Here is a 20,301-nt window from a genome sequence, read left to right on the forward strand (position 1 = left end):
TTTTTCTCACACAGCTTCTTTGTTACAGACTGATAAGATTTAGTTCACAAATCACTGTTTTTTTCTCATTATTATTTTTTTTCTTCTTTTTTTGCCATGCAGGTGATTATTTGTGTTTTGTTTACTGTAAAAAATGTGTTTTTTTTTTCCCCTGGGGAAATGTAGGAAAACAGACTTAATCTTGAAGTGTCCATAATGGAGTTACACTCTGGAAAAGTCTCATAGATTAAATACGAAGAAAACAAAGTCATCAGCATGTGTTGTTGTGGAAGATTGAATATTTTTATGAAGTTTAATCTCATTGCTTCTGAAATATCACAGGATGAACCAAATGATGACAACAATCCCAGATCAACGTCACTTACATGACCAAAAACTGTACAACGACAAGCTTTGCAGGACGCGTTGAGTCTGTTTCCTCTCATTTACCTTCGGCCCTGTTTAACCGTGTTCATTGATAAAATGTTTCATGGAAAAAAAAAATTGAAGAAAACGGTATAATTTACTTTGGAATGAGAGCAAGTGAAAAGACGACAGAGCGAGCGGCACAAATCCAGAGAAAAGAGGCGTCGCGTTTCGGGGAAGAGATAAATTGGAAGAGAGACATGCTCACTCTAATCTCCACAATGGGGACCTGCTTACATTATTTTCGGCATGTTTTGTTGATAGTATTCACACTGTACAACATCCTATCAGGTAATATCACAGGGTTTGAGGGATTAGTGGGAATAAAGGGGCTTTTATTCTGTTTTGTGGTGGGGATAATTCCTCTGAAATTTTCTAACATTTTCATACCAATATAGAAATGGATTTTAGTTTTTGACTTAGGTTTCTTTAGGACATGACAACGGGCCGGGGGCTGCTTTTAGTGATTGAAATAGAGAGAAACAGATCGACTGAGTGACGCTTTGCACAGAGAAGTAGAGTTTCAGTAGAAATGTTACACAACACGGCCGGCGCTCTCTCTTCCCTCGCTTCTCCTCTCGCTGTGACAAAGTGTGACTTTCAAGGCTTTTTGGTTTCTGCCAACCTCTCGCTGCATGAAGACGCTAGCTTCTGGATGCTAATCTAATCCCACAGCGGTTAATACAGTAGCTCCAGATAAGCCACGGCTACCTTGTTATTCCTTTTCCATAGAATGCAAATAAGAGGATAATAACACAGATATGATCCCCGGAGGACGTCGTTGTTCTCCCTTTTGTTTTTGGTCCTGAGTCAAACAACAGAAAAACACCTCCTGTTTGTTCCGCCAGTGCCCCCCGCTGTTTTTGTGGACAGAGATGAAATCGTATGTGAGACCTACCATGCACCGCTTTCAAAACATCACCTTGTTAAAAGACAATATTGTTTCCAACTAATGAATCAATTAACTTATCTGGCTGCCAGGCCGCCGTATATAAGCCATTCATTATCAATGCTCTGCTAACCTTCCAGTGTTATCTCGGTGGTCCAATTGTCGTCCCCCAGGTCTCCTGTCTCAAGGTTGATCTGCGGCGAGGATGGACAAGAGACAGCTGCCCATCAGTCTCCTGCTACAGCGGGCCATTAGAGCACAGCTTGTATTTGTGTCTATGTGTTTGTCATTTACAGGTTTAATTAGAGAGCGCTGTTAATGGCCGGGATGACTTTGGGGCTGTGGATGAATGACACCGGTGTCATGCGAGGCTGCAGGGCCGCAATATGTTCCACTAAGAGTTGAGGAGGGGAGGCAAAGACCAACAGATGTGATAGAGGAGCGAAGATAAAGTGGAGGGACAGAGCGCAGGGTGAAGGGAGGGTCATATTGATATTATTTATGAATGGGTGACTCCGTGTGTGCCACTATGTGCATGCAATGTGTGTGTGTGTTTGTTAATGGAGCCCCATACTGTATCTCTGCTGGTCCAGGTCACCTGCAGTTCCCTCTGTTGTGTTAAGGATTATCCCAGGAAGTGAATTGGAGCAACAGTAATGTGAAGTGTGCCTCTTACTGTACTGTAGGTCTGGGCGCACACACACACACACACACACACAGACACACAGACACACACACACACACACACACACACACACACACACACACACACACACACACACACACACACACACAGTCTAGTTTTTAAGCACATTTCTCCAGTGGCTTAAATTGTGGGTTGAATGCTCCTTGTCAGGAAGTGTTGTTGGATGTTTAGAGCTCCACAAATCCACTGCAGAGCAACAGACGTGCTGAGTTGTGATTTTTAAAGACCACTGTCCAGTTCTTGATCGAGAGGCAGAATCCAGTGCAGACAACCAGCTGGGGTTAGAGGAATGTTTTAAAAGTCTGAAAAGTCAAGTATCCATCACAAGAAGCAGTATCTGCTCTATTAACTACAATGACATTTGACAGGATGAGGTGAATATACAATCTATGTGTCTGCATATTCAATTTCATATTTTACAGAACAAATTAAACCTTGAGAATTAAGGGGCAATAACTTGTCTCTTTGATAGAAATATTACAAGCAGTGTATTGTGGATATACATGACTTGTCTTCTTAATTTTTTTTTGTATAAAAAGTGAAATGAATAATAATAATAATAATAATAATGATAATAATAATAATAATAATAATAATAATAATAATAATAATAATTTTACTTAATAATTATCATAAATACTGGTGGTCCTGTAGGAAAACACTACCTGATCAACAGTTTTAAGATTAATCTGACAACAGCAGAGAGATTCATATTGGAGTCCACTACAGGTGAATCTGTGCTGCCCTAATCTATGTCAAAAACATGTTTATCCCCACAGTTCATAAACAAATTATTTTATTACTACTTGAGAATGAACACTAAATATCAGTAATCCAATCCCATCAACCGTAATCTTTCTTCTATTAATATTGAAAACAATGAAAGCGCCGCTTTGTGTTTGGTCCAAGTTGGGGAATTAAGGAGGACACATTCATATCATTCCCTTTAGTGCATGTACACACACACACACACACACACACACACATGCACACACACACTAACTCTGCTTCGAACATTTAATCAGGTCTTCAAACTGAATTTTAATGGTTTACATTATGGTCACTTTCTTTCCCACAAAAGGAGGCGGGTCTTCACACTGTGGCTTCATTAACAGATTTATGTTCCCACAAGAGGAGTGATTCAACTACACACATACACACACACACACACACACACACACACACACACACACACACACACACACACACACACACACATTTCTGATCTCTCTTATAAGGTGAACATGGGATTTCTGGTAATGTCCCAGCTCCATTTTCATTTTAATCACGACAATGGGATCAGACAAGCTAGCAGGGCGGGCTTGGCCTGGCTCGGTTGATTGTTCTGATTGAGTTTTCTTTGTTTGGCAGCTATGTAATACAGCCTGCTTAAGAGGATTTGATAAGGGGAAGGAGGTTATTGTGTGATTTAATCATGTCCACTGAGGTGAACCTGCACTCATCCACTTCCTGACAGGCAGAAAGTGGTCTTAATATCTCGGCACAGACGGGGACAAGTTTGTAGGTATTACCACCATGCTGCTGCTGCTGCTGCTGCTGCAAAGCGCACACACACACACACACACACACACACACACAAAACGCTGCACGCTTTCAGATAAGACCTGGTTGGACAAGTTTTCCCATTGCTCTCTAGTGATGAGTCTCAATGTTGCTTCATGTTGGGATGGTCTGCTCGACTGTGTGGAACTGGAGGTGCGTTCAGACGTCTGATGTTTGGATATAAGAAGGCAAATAATAGCCGAACAATGTCTTTGTGTCGTATTACACACACGCACACACACACACACACACAAACAGTAGTTTTCAGGTTTGACAACGAACTCAAATTACAAAAAAACTATAAATTACTGGTTTCCCAACTGATCCGATGCTGAAGGTTATTTTAAACTTTTTTTCAGCCAATCAATTGGAATCACTCTGTAATCCATTAGCGTGTCATTCAATTAATTTTGATTCAACAAATGTGATTTAAAAACATACAGTTGGTTCTTTTTCATTAAGTTAGGAGCCATAATTCTCACGTATCCTTGTGGTGAAACTGCTAAGGTCACATTCCATCCAGCCAGTATCGAAGAGGAATTTTTTAGTTGCCCTCTCAATGATTAAATTTACAAACCTCTGATTGGATTATTTGATTTTTTTAATGCTTTATGTCAGGGATAGGCAACTTTGATCATTATGAGGGCTGTAAAGATTTAATTTGAATTTTATTCAGTATGCATGCATTTCATTTCTTTTTCCACCCTGAAATAAACCCAGTGGTTTGGAATGATTTCAACCGGAATGCAATTTAAAATCGAATATTTCTGAAAAGTTCGGGGACGGGGGGGTGGGGGGGGGGGCCGCCGGTTGCCCACGTCTTTTTTTTTTTATGTTCTCTCAAAACAGCTGCACAGTTTCTTAGCAACTCTTAAGCAAGCAGAAGCTAATGGTGCATGTGTGAGGGACTTTCAAACAGTAGGTGGATATTTACAGCTGCAGGCGGTGTGCATGTAGCTCGCTCGAAATGATCTGCTCTGTGGATGTTCATCTCAGTGAGGGAACATGTCAGCCAGGGCTGTGGTGCAGCTTATATCTAATTGTTTTTGACAAGAGTGTAGATTTATTCCCCAGGTTTCAGCAGCACAGAAAATACCTGACAGCAGGACAATTCGGTGGTGTTTTTAATTTAATTATTGATAACAATGAAGAATCCACAGCAGATATTTGTTGAGGTTTTACGCTAAAGATGCACAGGTTGAAGAGGGGTATGGAGGGTTTATGAGTCTGGGTGACAGGGGGAGGTCGGCTCGGCGTTTGGAGGGGGGATCTTTAACATTTTAATGTGACACAGGATGTCAGCAAAGATGGATTAGTAGAGGATCCCTAGACAGATAATAGAGAGATTATGGTTAAGCAAATGTCATGAGGATAAACTATGTCATGAACAATGCACAAAAGATGCAATTAATGCAAAAATGTTTATTTTTTTGGGGGGGGTTTTGAAGTAAGCTGCAAACAGTACCAGTATGTGTGTGTGAGTACGTGCAGCCCGTGGTTGATATTCACGTTCAGTGCAGTCTAGAATCTTGCCATCTGTGTCTAACATGCAGCATCGCACTTATAAACCTTTATTTCTGTTTTTGCAGTTTTACAGTTCCTGAAATATTCACATACATGTTGAACCCCGGTGCCCTCACCAGCGTGTTCTTACAGAAACCGTGTGTTAAATATGTCCATAAGGGTTCCCAGATATCTGACTGGTCCTGCCTTCTGCCACCGGGAGGATTAACGCGACTGAGGTGGGAGGGGGGCGATCCCCGTCTCCTGATGTTCACTCTCCCTCTCACATTTTCACTCCGTCCCTCATTTACATCAGAGGGGATCATCATCCGAGGTTAATCGATGCAAAGAGGTGAAATGATCAACAGTGGCCGCAGGACTGCAAAAATGAGGCGAAGCATACGCAAAATGTTATGCTTGGGAATGAAGGTATTTGCATGTGCGAGTGAAGCAGAGAGAGTTAAGCTCGGCATTAGCTTTGCTCAGTTCGCGGGTTTTCCCCCCATCAGCAGCAGTATTATTTACATGAGTCCCAGCAGGGGGCCTGTTCCAGGTCCAACTCTTCAGCTGGTGGTATTTCAACATGACAGCTTTGTCGACATGGCAATAATCGGATGCCAACATGTAAATTCAGACTTCATATAGAGGAAAAAAAGTTTTTCTTCCTTCTTTTTGGAACTTAGTCATTGCACTAATGCTCGTTGGGAATGTTTAGGTTTCCTGGATCTTTGCATTTCAATATTAATATACATTTTTAACTGTGTACCCTTAATTACTTAATCCTCTTATGACCCTCCAATGTTCAGAAAAACATATTAATCTGTGTGTGTGTATGTATGTGTGGCCTGAATGTCATGAGAAAAATTGACAGCGTGTGATCCTGACAGCCCCCCAAACACACCAGAGCTGTGTGACCTCCGCCAACACGACAGGTCTGCCTCTCCACAAACACGCACAGATCGCCATTTACAATGCATGTCTGTAAGGTAGCTACCATCTTTGACATTTGACGCTGATTTATCTTTTTTTTTTTTTCCTGCAACAACTTTTCTTTCTGAAGTGCTCAACTTTTACACTGAACTCTGCAAAACCACCAAACTATTTTAACAAACTCCCTTTAAGAATATGTGGAACTTGCCTTGTCTTGCAGTATTTTAGGCCCATTGGCTGCACTGAGGCTTTGTGGCTGACTTGCTGGCTGGTTGAGTGTGACTGCTTGGCTTAGCGTCAGCTGTTGGCCCAGCCAGGCTCAGCTCAGATTGCTCCAGATTAGGAGATGGGGCACTCTGAGAGCAACTATGATCCATATTAAAGCTGCATAAAATGAAAATTGCAAAGATTTAGAGAGGGATCATAGGCCACAGAGAATTTAATCACAACCTGGCAGTGTGTGTGTGTGTGTTTGTGCTTGTGTGTGAGTGTGTGTGCATACATGTGTGTGTGTGTGTGTGTGTGACTCCCTGCATAATACAGAGTGCATAGTGACATGAGGATTATTGATGTAGGCTGTATTTACTTATCAACCCAGTGTTCAGAGATGTGTCACAAATGTTTTAACTGTGCTGCAGTTTTTTTTCTCTCCTCTCCAAGAGCATGATGATGCATGGAAAGAGCTGAGTTTCTATGTATTAAACTTTGCAGACAAGTATGATGTATTCACAGAACCAAAAAAAAAAAAAAAAAAGGATTTGTTCTGTGTTGGTGTGTGAGTGGGCGAGAGAGAGAGAGTGTGTGTATGAGCACAGTCGGAGATGATACTGTTCCGGTGTCCTCCTCAACACTTGTAATCTCCCTAAAGCTTTAAATACTGTTACTGTGTACTCAGATTGTCCGGTAATAGATAGCACAGAGATACACCAAGTGGTCCTAAATTCAGTCAGAATATTTTAAAAGACATTTTTTATGTAACATTTTTTTTTTTGTTTACCTTTAAAATGATTCATTCTCCTCAACTGCAAAGAACTCTGAGGGATCATTTGTACATTTTGTTATATATTCTACTCAATACATGCACTTCAAGTTACATTTAAGTCATTATGTATTAACATATGTTGTGAACACAAATGTTTAATACTACAAAATCTATATAATGGTAAATTAATTTATCATAAACTACCAGATTGCATTAAATGTTAACAGCATCCACAGTTTCCTTAGAGTACAGCTGAGTAATTAAATGACATTCTGCAAAAATCATATATTTAGCTAAATACATAAAAGAATATACATTTACATGTAATATTGGTTACTTGAGTAAAATGTCATTGAAAAACTGAATTACTCATCTTTTTGCATAATACAGTTGCTTCCAACCTTACATACTGTATATATTTGTAATTTTTTATTTAGAGTGCAGATGATGATAACATCTGTGAACTTTATGCCTTCTGTGTGATTTTGTGGTGCTCGCGTATGTTTCAGGAGTGTGTGTGTGTGTGTTTGTGTCAGGAGTGTGTGTATTTGCAGCCACAGGCTACATGCGCTTGAGAAACCTGACAGAATTTATCACCCGTGCCCTATTTGTGCTCACCTGTATCTTCGTCTCCGCTACATCTAATCACACGTGAAGTCGCCGGCACAAATACCATCTCTTTATCTCTTTATTGTTTTCTTCTGTTTCATTGTTGTCAGTGCAGGTTTTTGTAGCATCTCTCCTCTTTCCTCCCTCCTCATACTTCCATTCCATATTTCTAAATCCCCTCTCCAAGAGCACATTGTGTGTGTGTACGTGTGTGTGTGTGTGTGTGTGTCTGCATGACTGTGACACACACACATGCACAGAACGCAGACTTAGATCGAGCAGATGGTGACCGTATTCATTTTTTCCCCGACTAACATTAACCATTCATTATAGACAGCAGACTAAGCCAATCCCACATCCGCCCCCATGCAACACGTACACACACACACACACACACACACACACACACACACACACACACACACACACACACACACACACACACACGCACACACACACGCAATGTCCAATAATTTTGCCATTAGCTCGGTGGCGGTCCCAGAATCCTGCGTGCCCCTCAGTCAGTGTTGATACTCTCTCCTTCCAGACGGTCCCAGCTCTGCTCTGACTCAATCTGTTGACATTTCTGATTCCGTCCCCATGACTCAAATTTCTCCTCCTTCACTTAAGCAACCCATACAGGAATGAGGAGCATCTGACGATTCCCTCTGCCTCTCCCTCCATCCAATACATCTCTCTCTCTCTCTTCTTTTTTTTTTTTTCTTCCTTTGTTCCTTCCACTTTCACTGTCTGGCTTCTTCTGGCAACTTCCCCAAAAGTAAGAGACACAATCGCACAAGCACTCTGCTTCCTTCCTTTGTTTCTCTGTGCGCCTCGCTCACATCCTCCCTTCATTTCTGTCCCTCTGAAATAAAATAGAACAAAACTAAAACCTGTTAGGCAGTAAATCAGGTTTAATCTCTGGCTTGAAGAAAAGATGAACATTAATCCACATCTGTCCATACAAATGTTTACCGCTCATATTTCAGACCTCATTAGGCCCTGCTGTTAAGCTGCATGCTCATGGTTATGCACATGCATGTTGCAAGAACAAACAAAAGAGAGCACAGAGACACCAAAATGTGTGTATGGTTCTATTTTTAGTGTGTATTTGTGGTAACATGCACATTAGTCTCCATGCGTGTCATCCGATGGGCATATTTTGGCCCTTCGCCGCTCGCTGTAGTCTGAAGGGTGCAGAGGCAGAGAACTCTCACACACTTAAACTAATGAGAGTTTTATCCGCGGTCGCAGAGCAGTGTGAGTTAGTGTTCCTCAGCCACCCACTGGACATCAATCGCCCCGAATGGCCTGAAGGCTTGAAGGCTTTACTCAGTTCCCTTTGCTAAACTGCACCCGTCGCTGACCTTTACACACACACGCACGCACACACACACACACACACACACACACACACACACACACACACACACACACACACACACACACACACACACACACACACACACACACACACACACACACACACACACACACACACACACACACACAGCAGCTGAGGCATCCCGAGGAGCCGAAGCCTTCTGTGGTCCACATGAGAGAGGGGTGTATTATCACAGTCTGCTGCACGCTCTTGGAGAAGACACACAGTACGAGAGATGACTCACTTTTCACAATGAAAACAGCTTTGAAATAGTTCTGGACATATAGATTTTTTTTTTTTTTTTTTTTACCACGGAGCGCGATAAAGCAATGCAGTCATAAGGATATTTCTGTCTGCATCCGTCCAAAATTTATTCAAGAATTCGATGACATGAAACTAACTACTGCATTTATCTTTTTCAAATTTTCTGTCAAAATTTGGCTAAATTAACTGAAGTGTCAAAGGTGAGGATTAGAATTTCTGTTTTGCTTTGCGTGTTTTTATTTTAAACATCATGTCGGTAGGAAAATGTTACTGAATGTAAAGCTTCTTGTTGTTTACTTGGAAGCTTCTTCAGATAAATAATCAGAACCAATAGTTTTCCAATAAAATGCCAATAAGGCAAAAAAAAAAAAAGTGGTTGCAATGAATCACATATGACTGTAAATGTCCGTCTATGAAAAATGTCTGATACAGCGCGAAGCAGAATAAATGACTGAGCTCTCATGGAGTGGACACAACAAAGCTGTAGATATATAGATATAGAACACAAACATCAATGTCTGACACTCATTTCAGCTATTTTCAGATCAAATAGGTGCTGAAGAAAAGCGTTTCAGTCTTACAAACATCTCAATATGGAAATATAGACCAGAGGGAGCTAACATGGAGTCCATCTGGGCGTCCACAGGAACAAGACACGTCCACTGACTTACTGAATACCATCAACTTAAAAATCAATACAAAATGTATCAGTGATCATTTTGAATACATTTCAGGTTAATTAGTGACTTAAAATTGCACATAGGTGGAGATAGAAGTATGTACTGTGGGCCTAAAACTCCCCCTTAGAGCAAATTCAACTGTCACAGTGTGGAGGACGACAGAGGAGAAAACAAAAGACGTATAGATCCCGTAAATGTGACTGTACTGTGAGCCTATGTATTCCTGCTTTGTTTATCCTGCACACAAATGATATAAAATGAATTACTGCCACTTATTTCAGCTATTGAGAGATCAAAAATTGGCACAAATCAAAGCAAATGAATTTCAGAGCATTTCCCAGCAAACCTCAACGTAAACAGAGCACGGTTGAAGACATTCATGAAATCTGCTTTGTGTGTTTTATTTGGAAGAAGCCGCATTCAACAAGCTGGAGAAAACACTGTGCATTTTCTTTCGAATTCCCTGAATGTAAAGCTTATTGTTGTTTATGAAGAAACACATTTTCTCAAAAATATGCCAGTAAAGCGTTGAGTTCATTCACATTTTCCTGCAGAGCAGTTCAATTCCTCACACTGGATCCTCGAGCTTTTCACTCCCCAGTGTTTGTGTTTAATAATTACAAATAGAAATTGTGTCTATGCAGAGGTTATTTGTCTCCATCCTTTTTCTAAACCCATTTTATTCAGAGTATTTTTTTTGTGGAAGCCAGAAGCTTATGAGTGATAATCTTAAATGTTTATTTAATCTGGCGAGACAATCTGTAAAAATGCTCTTTATTCCACTTTCATTGGATAATATCCGTACAAAGCGTATGAGCTTTTAATGCACGTGCCGACTGAAGTTTCTTTTCCTTAATTCTTCCGTTGGGAAGTGGTGATAATGAAGTATACCGAAGCCCACGCAGCTTCATGTGTCTGCCTGTCTTTTACAGGTGTGTCAACAAGCATTTGACTGCGTCTGCTGTTATTTGTCTACTACTCTGTGTATTTTCTTTCCCTTTTTTTTTCCTTTTTTTTTTTTTTTTTTTTTTTGGTAAATACAACCCCTCCCAAAAAAATCTCCTCTCCCTCCTTTTGTTTCCTCTCCATCATGCTCCTCTTCCGCCCGTCAGCCCAGTGCCCTAAAACTGTCCTGAAAGGCTTCGTGTCCAGGGCAGCAGCCCTCCAGAGACGCTGGGCGGCGAGGACGCTCTCTGTGTGCTGTAAGGGGATTGCTGTAATTACTGGGATCTGTGCACCGTATTTATCTTTTCAAGGGACGGGTGATCCTGCCATAAAAAGCCCAACATTTGGCAGTTAACTAATGCACACCATTAGATTGATTGTGCTGGATTTGTGTGTGTGTGTGTGTGTGTGCGTGCGTGCGTGTGTGTGTGTCCCATATTTTCCTACTGCTGTCATACTCTGTGATGTGTGTTAAATAATGCTTGGTTGTTCTCTGTAATCCTGATTAAATGGGGGTTAATGCGTGTCGGTTAAACTTTTTTCACAGACTCTCCCGCCGTGACCTTCTGCGGCTAAATTGTCCACATAAATGAACTGGCTCATGAGGCGTAATTAGATAAAGAGAGACGCGGCACACAACAAGGAGGAGGCCCAAGGTTCAGGTATCCCCGGTGGCTTCGCCTCGGCGTCTCGCTCCGTGGCAGCAAATACGAGCGACATCTCGTCGCAAAATAAACGAAAATCATTGTCTGATTTGTCTCGAACATAAACCTCAGCAGCTTTCAAAATCTGACATTAGGAGTAAAATAAAAGGGAGAAAATAATGAAAGAAAATGAAATTATCACTCTTCTTGGATGTGGCAGAGAAACAAACAGATTGACCACGCTCTTCTTTCCAAAATCCTCCCCCGTGCAAGCAACATGTTCCTCACGTCCATCTTGGCTGTTTTTTTTTTTTTTTTTTTCTCTTCAGATATTTGGTGTCAGTGTGTGTGTGTGCGTGTGTGTTTGTGTGTGTGTGTGTGTGTGCGTGCGTGCGTGTGTGCAAATGTGTGTGCGGGTTGTGAAGATGGAGGCTGCACCAGGCTGTCCAGCCTACACACAAACCGTCCCGTCGTTAAATCACCTTACTGTTCCATCCACCATCCACTGCCCTGAGCATGTTTTTCATTTGATGTGTGTTTTGGTTGAAATGAAAGACACACAGGGAGAAGAGAGCGAAAATAAAAATGCAGGGCTACCGAGAGAGGACGCATAAATATTGGCTGTCAAAAAAAAAAAAAAAAAAACTTTCCGCCGTGTTTCCTTTGCATTGATAAAACTAACTTTTCTCACACACACACACACACACATACTCACACACTCATTTAATCTCTCTTCTCCGTCCTCTTTCTCCCACTTGTTCCTTATTAATTTTTATGTTTCTGACCTCGGAAACGGGCATGAGTACACAGATATATTACAGTAATTATCTAATTTTACAGTGCCATTAAATGTCACAGAAATCCAGAGTTATGGTATTAATACAATAAAGAGGTTTTGGGCCAGAGGGATGATGACTTACTACTCAGCCAGTCTGTAACAAACTGTCTGCTGTGGATTTTTGCCAGTTTTATTCCACCAACATCATCAGTGTCTTTCATAGTTAACAACACTGCATTCATTATTCAACATTTTTTTGCTAATATTAGTTTAAAATGTCTGTCCGGCGTCGCTATTGAGATGTTTAGCGACACACAAAAGACTCAGGTTTCACAAGTAAAATTCTTGTAAGATGTTTGAAATTGCGCGTGTGGCATTCAAGCCCGCTTTACTTGACAAACGCCACAGCCAAGACATACATTTCACATCTTCATTTATGTATTCAGGCAACTATGTTTTCCAGTAGACTTTAGATTTACAAAATATTATATTTAGATTCTCCTCATTTTCCCGGATTCTGGCCGGCGATAGTGTTATTTACTGTGGCTCTGACTGAGGCACATTTGGGAGCAGTTCAAATTCAAAGCTGTGCCAATCTACTCCTTCCTTTTTTTGTCTTTTTTCAACCCCCACCACCACCGCCGCCACCCTATCTCCCTCTATTTCTCTCACTCACTTTTCTCTCATTTCTGTGTACCTCTGTCCCAGAAGATGGAGATGTGAAATATTTAAACACACTTTGTTGTTTGGGGACAATGCACTTCAGCAGATGGGCCATCGCTGCACAGACCCCAATGTATGCAAATCTCCATACAAAGCAGCCCAGGATGTTTTCAATATAACACAAGTGCCTCAGGCCTTGTTTTAATCCCTCTTTACCCGCAGCCAATGCACTGTTTCATCCAGTCAAACGCCTTAAGCGCTATGTCAACTTGGACATCTGGCCACATAACTGAACCCAAAAAAAAAAAAGAAAAAAAAAGTGTGCATGTGTGTTGGGAAGAGAGTGCGTTTGAGGAAGGTTAGAGAGGAAGATAAAGGTGATACGGTGGATGCTACTGGACAAAAATGTGTCAAATTGACATTATCGGCAGCGTTATTACTGGCAGAGGAGCAGAGGAGGAAGAGCCACTGTGGTGTGTGAGGTGGATTCTTCGCCCTCCACACCAGGGGAAACAGGTGCCAGTGTTGCTTTCTTCATTGTCTCTTAACTTGTTTTGCTGTTTTCTCACTTGTTTTTCTCACCCCCACCCTCTAGGAATAGGCAGCCACGAGCACACATATAAGTACACGCATGCAGAGTGTACGCAGATGCACTTACACACACGCGCGCGCGCGTGCGCGTACACAAACGTGGCACAGTAACACACACGTGCAGCCTGCAGACTTTCTGGTCAGACCGCTGATTTCTGTCGTAGTGACATCTGAAGGGTGCTACAGCACAGCCAGACACCTGGATACACATGGCATCCTTCACTACTGTGTGTCAAGGTCCATGTGCCTTCACGTGTGTGTATGTGTATGTGTGTGTGTGTGTGTGTGTGTGTGTGTGATAGTCGGGCGTGCACTGGGTGTGGGGGAAGGTGCCATGGAGGGCAGCATCTCCTGAGGGGGTAACTCATGAGCGTTTCCTAGATGGACCACAAGTTCAGACGCTTGTGGCAATGTTGCATGTCCTCACTGACCTACATGAAACACAATGCACGCAAGTACACATGTGGAACGTACCTACATGCCGACGTACACGTGCACACTGCAAGATTCATGGATTCAGGTGGGTTGATTAAGTCTCATTCAATCATGGAGATGCTTGTCATGGTCATGTTTGCACAGCTGATGAGGTTCAATGTTCAATAGAAGCTGTTCTGTCAAGGAGAAAAAAAAGTCAAGTAGCAAAAAAAGCAAACAAAAAAACCTATTGATAGTTAACAAAGCCATTGCTTTGAAGTACACAGATGATCTACATTAAATTCAAAACTGAGTTTTGCTGTTTACCATCCTTGTAAAAATGTATGAAACAGAACTTGTTTTAAACCTGTTTGATTTGGATTTTCACTTAAACATTAAATGCTCCAATATCAACTTTATCATCTTGACACATGGACAACTTTAAATATCTTTCCTATTATCGACATTTCAAAGCACATAAAACAAAGCATAATGAAAACGATGTCACAGAGATGTCACAAAAATCAAATATGCATTGCCTATTTTTTTTTCTCTTATTACCTTTAGTAAAAGAAACAGACCTGGTCTTGTGTTGGTCTATCTGTCATCCTGATTGACTGACCATATTAGCACTACACATGATCTTATGAGGCAAAGAGGTGAATTTTAGGGTACATTTAATTCACATGTTTCATATTTGGTCCTCTGGTTTTCATCAGGTTGTGGTCAGTGAGTAGCTACTATATATCGTAACTCTGTAAGCATATTCTTTTGCGCTGTGTTTGTAGCTGGCATGAGAGAGACTGCCCGCAGCTTGTGTGATGGTCTGTGGATATGTGTGGATGTTTGAGGGGGGTGGGGCGGGTGGGGGGTGGTGTTTCGTGTGTGCATGTGTACTTAAACCTCGGGCCACAAAATTGAGTGTGTGCGAGTCTCAATTATGTGTATGTGGTTGCATGCGGATGGGATTTGTGCGTGCGTGCGTGTGTGTGTGTGTGTGTGTGTGTATTTGTTTGTGGAGGGGAAGAAAGAGTGTAGGTGAGTGCAGAAGACAAACCTGTCAGTTTCACAGCTGGTTTCTCTGGCTGCAGGGCTCAGGCCGGAGCAGGGTGACACTCAGCATCACAGCACTGCAGCATCGAGGCCCAGGGTAAACACACTATCATATACTGTAGGCGCACACACACATGCACGCACGCACACACGCACACACGCACACATGCACAAGCATACCTTGCTTGGCTGCCCTCACCCATAAGACCAAGAGACCAGTGAAACACACCACCTGGGCAAGTCATCATATCTTGTCAAAAGAATTTTTTTTTTCCTCCTTTTTGGCTCGACGAAGGTGTGAACAACATCACAGACCAGATTGCCTGGCAATAGACTGACCATCATGTTGTAAGGAAGGGGCGGGGGAGGTTGAGAGGAACACAGAGTGAGAGAAATAACAAGAGAAAAGTATAATGTAAGAGAATAGATGCCTCTTTGGTAGTCCTGCCTGAAAGACGGACTTACGAGTCGGCCTGTCGTCCTGCATCACCGGCCCACGGTTGCTCGTTTGCTACTATCACGCTCACTCCTGACGCATTGTTGATGATAGAAGTTGACAGGGGCTATTAGCTGGATGGTCCCTTCCTGTGTCAAGAAGGGATGGTGTTTCCATCCTTTGGTCTCATTTCAGGACTCGTCTCATTGTGCGTTCCCGAGCGAGGTGGACTCTCTGTGGGGAAAAGAGCCTAAGGCAGTCCCCCACATGCCCCCCCCCCCCCCCCCCCCCCACCCCCCCACATCCTCCACCACCATCACACATTTCCATCTCCAGTAAGATGGAAGTGATTGCAATTTCTTCGGGGTATTGCAAGAATGTTGGCCCTTTTTTTTTCTTCTTCTTCTTCTTCTTCTCTTAAGTGTGGTTTACAAGCAAAAAGCACATCAAGGCAAGACAAAAAGGTTTTTAGGTTAGGAGACTCAGCCCTCCACAATGTGCTGAGGTGATAATTATCATTCTGCACGGAGCAGATGAACCAGAGAACGCAGGTATGTTCGGGAAAGGAGACAACCTCGTTGTGAATGCTGCTGACATTTTGGAGAGATCGACCCAAAGTGAGTCAATTATGAAAATAAAGTAAACATGTTGACAGGAGGAATGAAACTGTGTTTTGACTGCCGCTGTCAGGGGAGGTTCCCCTGTCTAAAGTTTACACAGTAAATGATTTTACCTCGGTGATTCTGCCCTGAATGCGTGCGTGTCTATGTGTGTTAAGTGTGTGTGTGTCTCTCACTCTCTCTCTCTCTCTCTCTGTGGTTGAATGTGTGCACTCACCGATCAACTTCTGCTAAATACTAATTACTGAATACTTAGTACGGATGCCCTTTCTATTGAGTCCCTTTAGTATAAACATTCATTATGGCTCTTTTTCTCCTTTGTAGCTCCATCATCATTATTCCACCGCATCCCCCGAGGAGCAAGACAGAGCCGAGGCCGGGGCCGGGGCTGGACCAGGCTGGGGAGAAAACACTGTAGAACCAGAGCGGCAGGACCTGGGAATGCACACAAGTGATATTTGTGTGAGGAGATCAAAAAGCATTTACCTTTAGATGTTTCCCTGATATGAATATTCAACATCCTTATTGAAATCTAATTTGGGTCTCCTTGTCTCAGGGGTCTTTTCATCAGTGCCTGTTGCCTGAGGCCAGTGCTGATTGACAGCCAAACTTTAGTAAAGAGCAAGCAGGAAAAAAGGGGGAGATCTGGTGGTGTTGGAGATGTGAGCGGTGTGAAGCAGGGGAGAGCTGGAACAGATGAGTGGAGGGGTACTGAGGGGGGGTGGGGGTATTTAACCTCCTCATGTGCATGCACAAACAGAATGCTGCGGATTATTAGCAAGTGACAGACAAAAAAACCCCCCAAAACCTAAGCAGAATTATTCAAAAACATTTTATTATTATTTCATGTTATCACTTGTTTAAAATCCGTGTTTTTTTCCAAACCTTGTTAACATTCACTCACTGGTTTACAAAGGATGATCAAACTGTATTTATTTGTTGCAAAAACATGAAGGGATAATTAACCAATTAACTAATTATTGTGGCAAGAGATAAATAATCAGCGTCCATTTTGATGCAGAACAGCCAAATATGCTGCAGTTTCTTAAATGTGAATATTTGCTGCTTTATATCGTCACATGTAGAATAACTATAGCATCGCTGAGACTAAACTATGGAAATGCCTCATTTCATGCTGAAAGAATTAATAGAAATGATCAAATATATAAATAAAGTGCAGTGTCTTAATCTTCTACAGATTTTGCATAGACAAAAACAAATTGTTCATATTTAGGAGTTAAGCCAACTTTCTAATTCCTACTAATTAGTCAAACTACTACTTTTTTTTAATTAACCTGACTAATGTAAAGACAGTATCAAGTAATCCTTTCATTTATAAGCACAGTCTTTTCAACACATATTAAAAGAAGGAGTGTATGCAATCAGTTCATTCTGCTAATGTCTGTAAATCACTGAGCTAAAATAGAGAGCTGATATATTTCACCCTTCAAAAATCCTTGACACTGATTAATTGTCCTTCTGGATGCTTTTACATGGCTGTTCAAACACAGCAAGTTCATTTAATTTTAATAAATAAAATTATAGATTACCGAAATAAAGAGACAACGGAGAAATAATCAAAATAATATTTGACTGGTATCTTTCAGTACAAGCATAAGAAGTGGGATGGAGGTATTCATAGCCATAAGATTAAATGCAAACTAAAGGCAAGATTTTAAGATAAATAATTTTTAAAATTTCCACTATTGCTCATTTATGTCTTTTCCGCTTGTTCAAAAAAAAAAAGACTGTTTTAAAGGGCGATGATATATGAAATGGAAAGATTTGCTGTATTCATTCCATCTGAGCCTTCAGTTTGTTCTCTTGTCTTAAATCTAAGCATCTGACTCTTTCTGCCAAAGGCATCATACCATATTGTTTTCTAAAATTATATTTCTAAACATTTGTTCATTTATTTGTCTCTGACTAAAGACTTGTGAACTCCATAATTATTCATTTGGCCAAGAAAAAAAAAAAAAAAAAAAAGGGAAAAGAGAATCTGTACTCTCACTCTGACTGCAGGGGAGACTTGGTTTGCAGTGATGGCGTGCGTTTGTGCCTTTGCTTTTTCTGGCTTATATAATAACAAATATTAGAGGATGAAAACAGCTCAGGCCACCTCTCACCTGTTTTGGCTCAGAACACAGTAAACATATGAGTGTAAGCGAAGCAAATTTACCTGTGGAGCCTCGTAGGAGAAACACCATCCGAGTTTCATATTAGTTTGTGTTATAAAGTGATTCTGTGGCTGCAGGTGAGTCTGAATCAGGATGCCATGTTCATGTATCCAAACACACACACACACACCGCACACACAAACCAACACTGTCCTCATCTGGCCACTGGGTTGAGCACGGTTTAATGTTATTATTGCGCAGGTGTGGGTCTTGTCCCTCAGGGTTCCATTAAAATGATGCCCCTCTCAATGGTAGCTCCATTTGCTCTTTAGATTTAACACAGGCCATATGTCTAGCAGGAGGCAAACAGCTGATGGGGTTTAATTGACAGAAATCAACATATTTGTGTGTGTGTGTGTGCTCGGTGTGTGTATGTGTAATGGTGTGCTAATGGTGGATGTGGTTGGGCATCAGGGGACTGCTTTAAAGGCCCAATTATGTATCAGAACAGAATCCAGAAAGAAAGGAAGAAAAGAAAAAGAGGAGCGGTGGATGGAGAGACGCTGCTGGCTACAATAGGAGAGAAGAATAAATCATTGGGGGACAGAAAAAAAAAGAACCCCACCGCAGACTCAAAGCCAAGTTTAGCATTGCAGGACATAACCCGGCACATCAATGTGTGATTACATCTCCTTCATTTCCGAGCTGACATTCTTGTCCGTTGCAGGAATACCGCTGCGCGCAGAGTGTTAACTTCATGTTTCATCTAGCTTCACAGAGATAATGCGGCGGGCTGCAGTCAAATCATGTAAAATTACCTCTGTCACAGAGCTGATTTTGGCTCAGGAGGGGACCCGAATCCACCGCCAAGTTCAAACTCAACGAATCCACGCAAGTCTCTGAAATAACGAGACCCGAAACAAAACCGTTTTCCCCTCATTTAGCAGAAGTATTTCTTAGATACATTGCGATAACTAGGAGAATGGTAAAAGAGAAGAAGTAATCTTAAGTCATAAGGGATAACAAAACGTTAGGCTAACAGGCACAACGCAATTAGCACATTAAACCTGTCAATGGTCTTCAATATCACCCTCAGCCCTCTCAGGAGTGACAGACTTATAAAGCCTCCTGATCTATTACAGCAAAGTCATTAATCCTCCCCACACAATGACCACTCTTAAACTGGGCCTCTATATTATTAGGGAGCCCTATATGGCAGTTTAGCTTTCCGCTAATTAGCATTCAGATCAGGGGCCCAGGAGAGGCCCCTCCACCAGAGGAAGGACATAGGACGAGATGGCGACACAGTGAAATGTCATTAACTTGATGTTAATTACTAATTAATGGGGCTATTTCATTTACATGTATCTCTGCCTCTCTGATGGGCCCCGCATTTATTGGGTTACTCTTACCAGCCAACAAGTTGGGGGAGGTTTTATCTCCCCTCGCCTCCACTCTCCCCTCACTGTTTCATCTCTGCTAATTAAATAGTGGGCCACTCATCATGATTATGTCTCCTTTTACAGCATCGTTTTGTGTCAGCGCGGCGCTCCAGTAAGTGAACAACCACCTCTGTTTCTCTATGAACTGTACATGAAGGGGCCAAAGTCACGGCGGCTGCCCGGATTACTTCTGTCCGACTCGTTACTTCTGACCCCTCCTCCTCTCCGCGGGGCCACGCGGCATCCGCAAGCCGTCCGTCTCCATGGCGACCGGAGCTGTTCAGTCCCGCGAGGAGGAGGGATGGTTGACTCGCGTCTGGCCGTTCACACGTGGGTAGTGCCAGCGAGCCAGCATGGCACCCAGCATCCTGCCATATGGTGCCATATCTGAGCCCATGGTGCGAACAGGACGGACCAGGACCCGGACCAGTAACTAGACCAGGACCTGGACTAGTAACTGGATCAGGAACTAGATCATAAACTAGACCAGGAGCTGGACCTAATCTAAGAACTAAGTACATAAACTGGGCCAGGACCTGGATGTAATCCAGGAACTAGACCATAAACTGTTCCAAGACCTGGTTTAGGAATTGGAACAGGACCTTAACCTGCACCAGGACATGGACCAGGTACTAAATCAAGAACTTGACAATAAACTAGACCAGGACCTGGACCGTTACCTG

Source organism: Salarias fasciatus, chromosome 20, assembly GCF_902148845.1.
Source record: "Salarias fasciatus chromosome 20, fSalaFa1.1, whole genome shotgun sequence".
Classification (NCBI taxonomy): Eukaryota; Metazoa; Chordata; class Actinopteri; order Blenniiformes; family Blenniidae; genus Salarias; species Salarias fasciatus.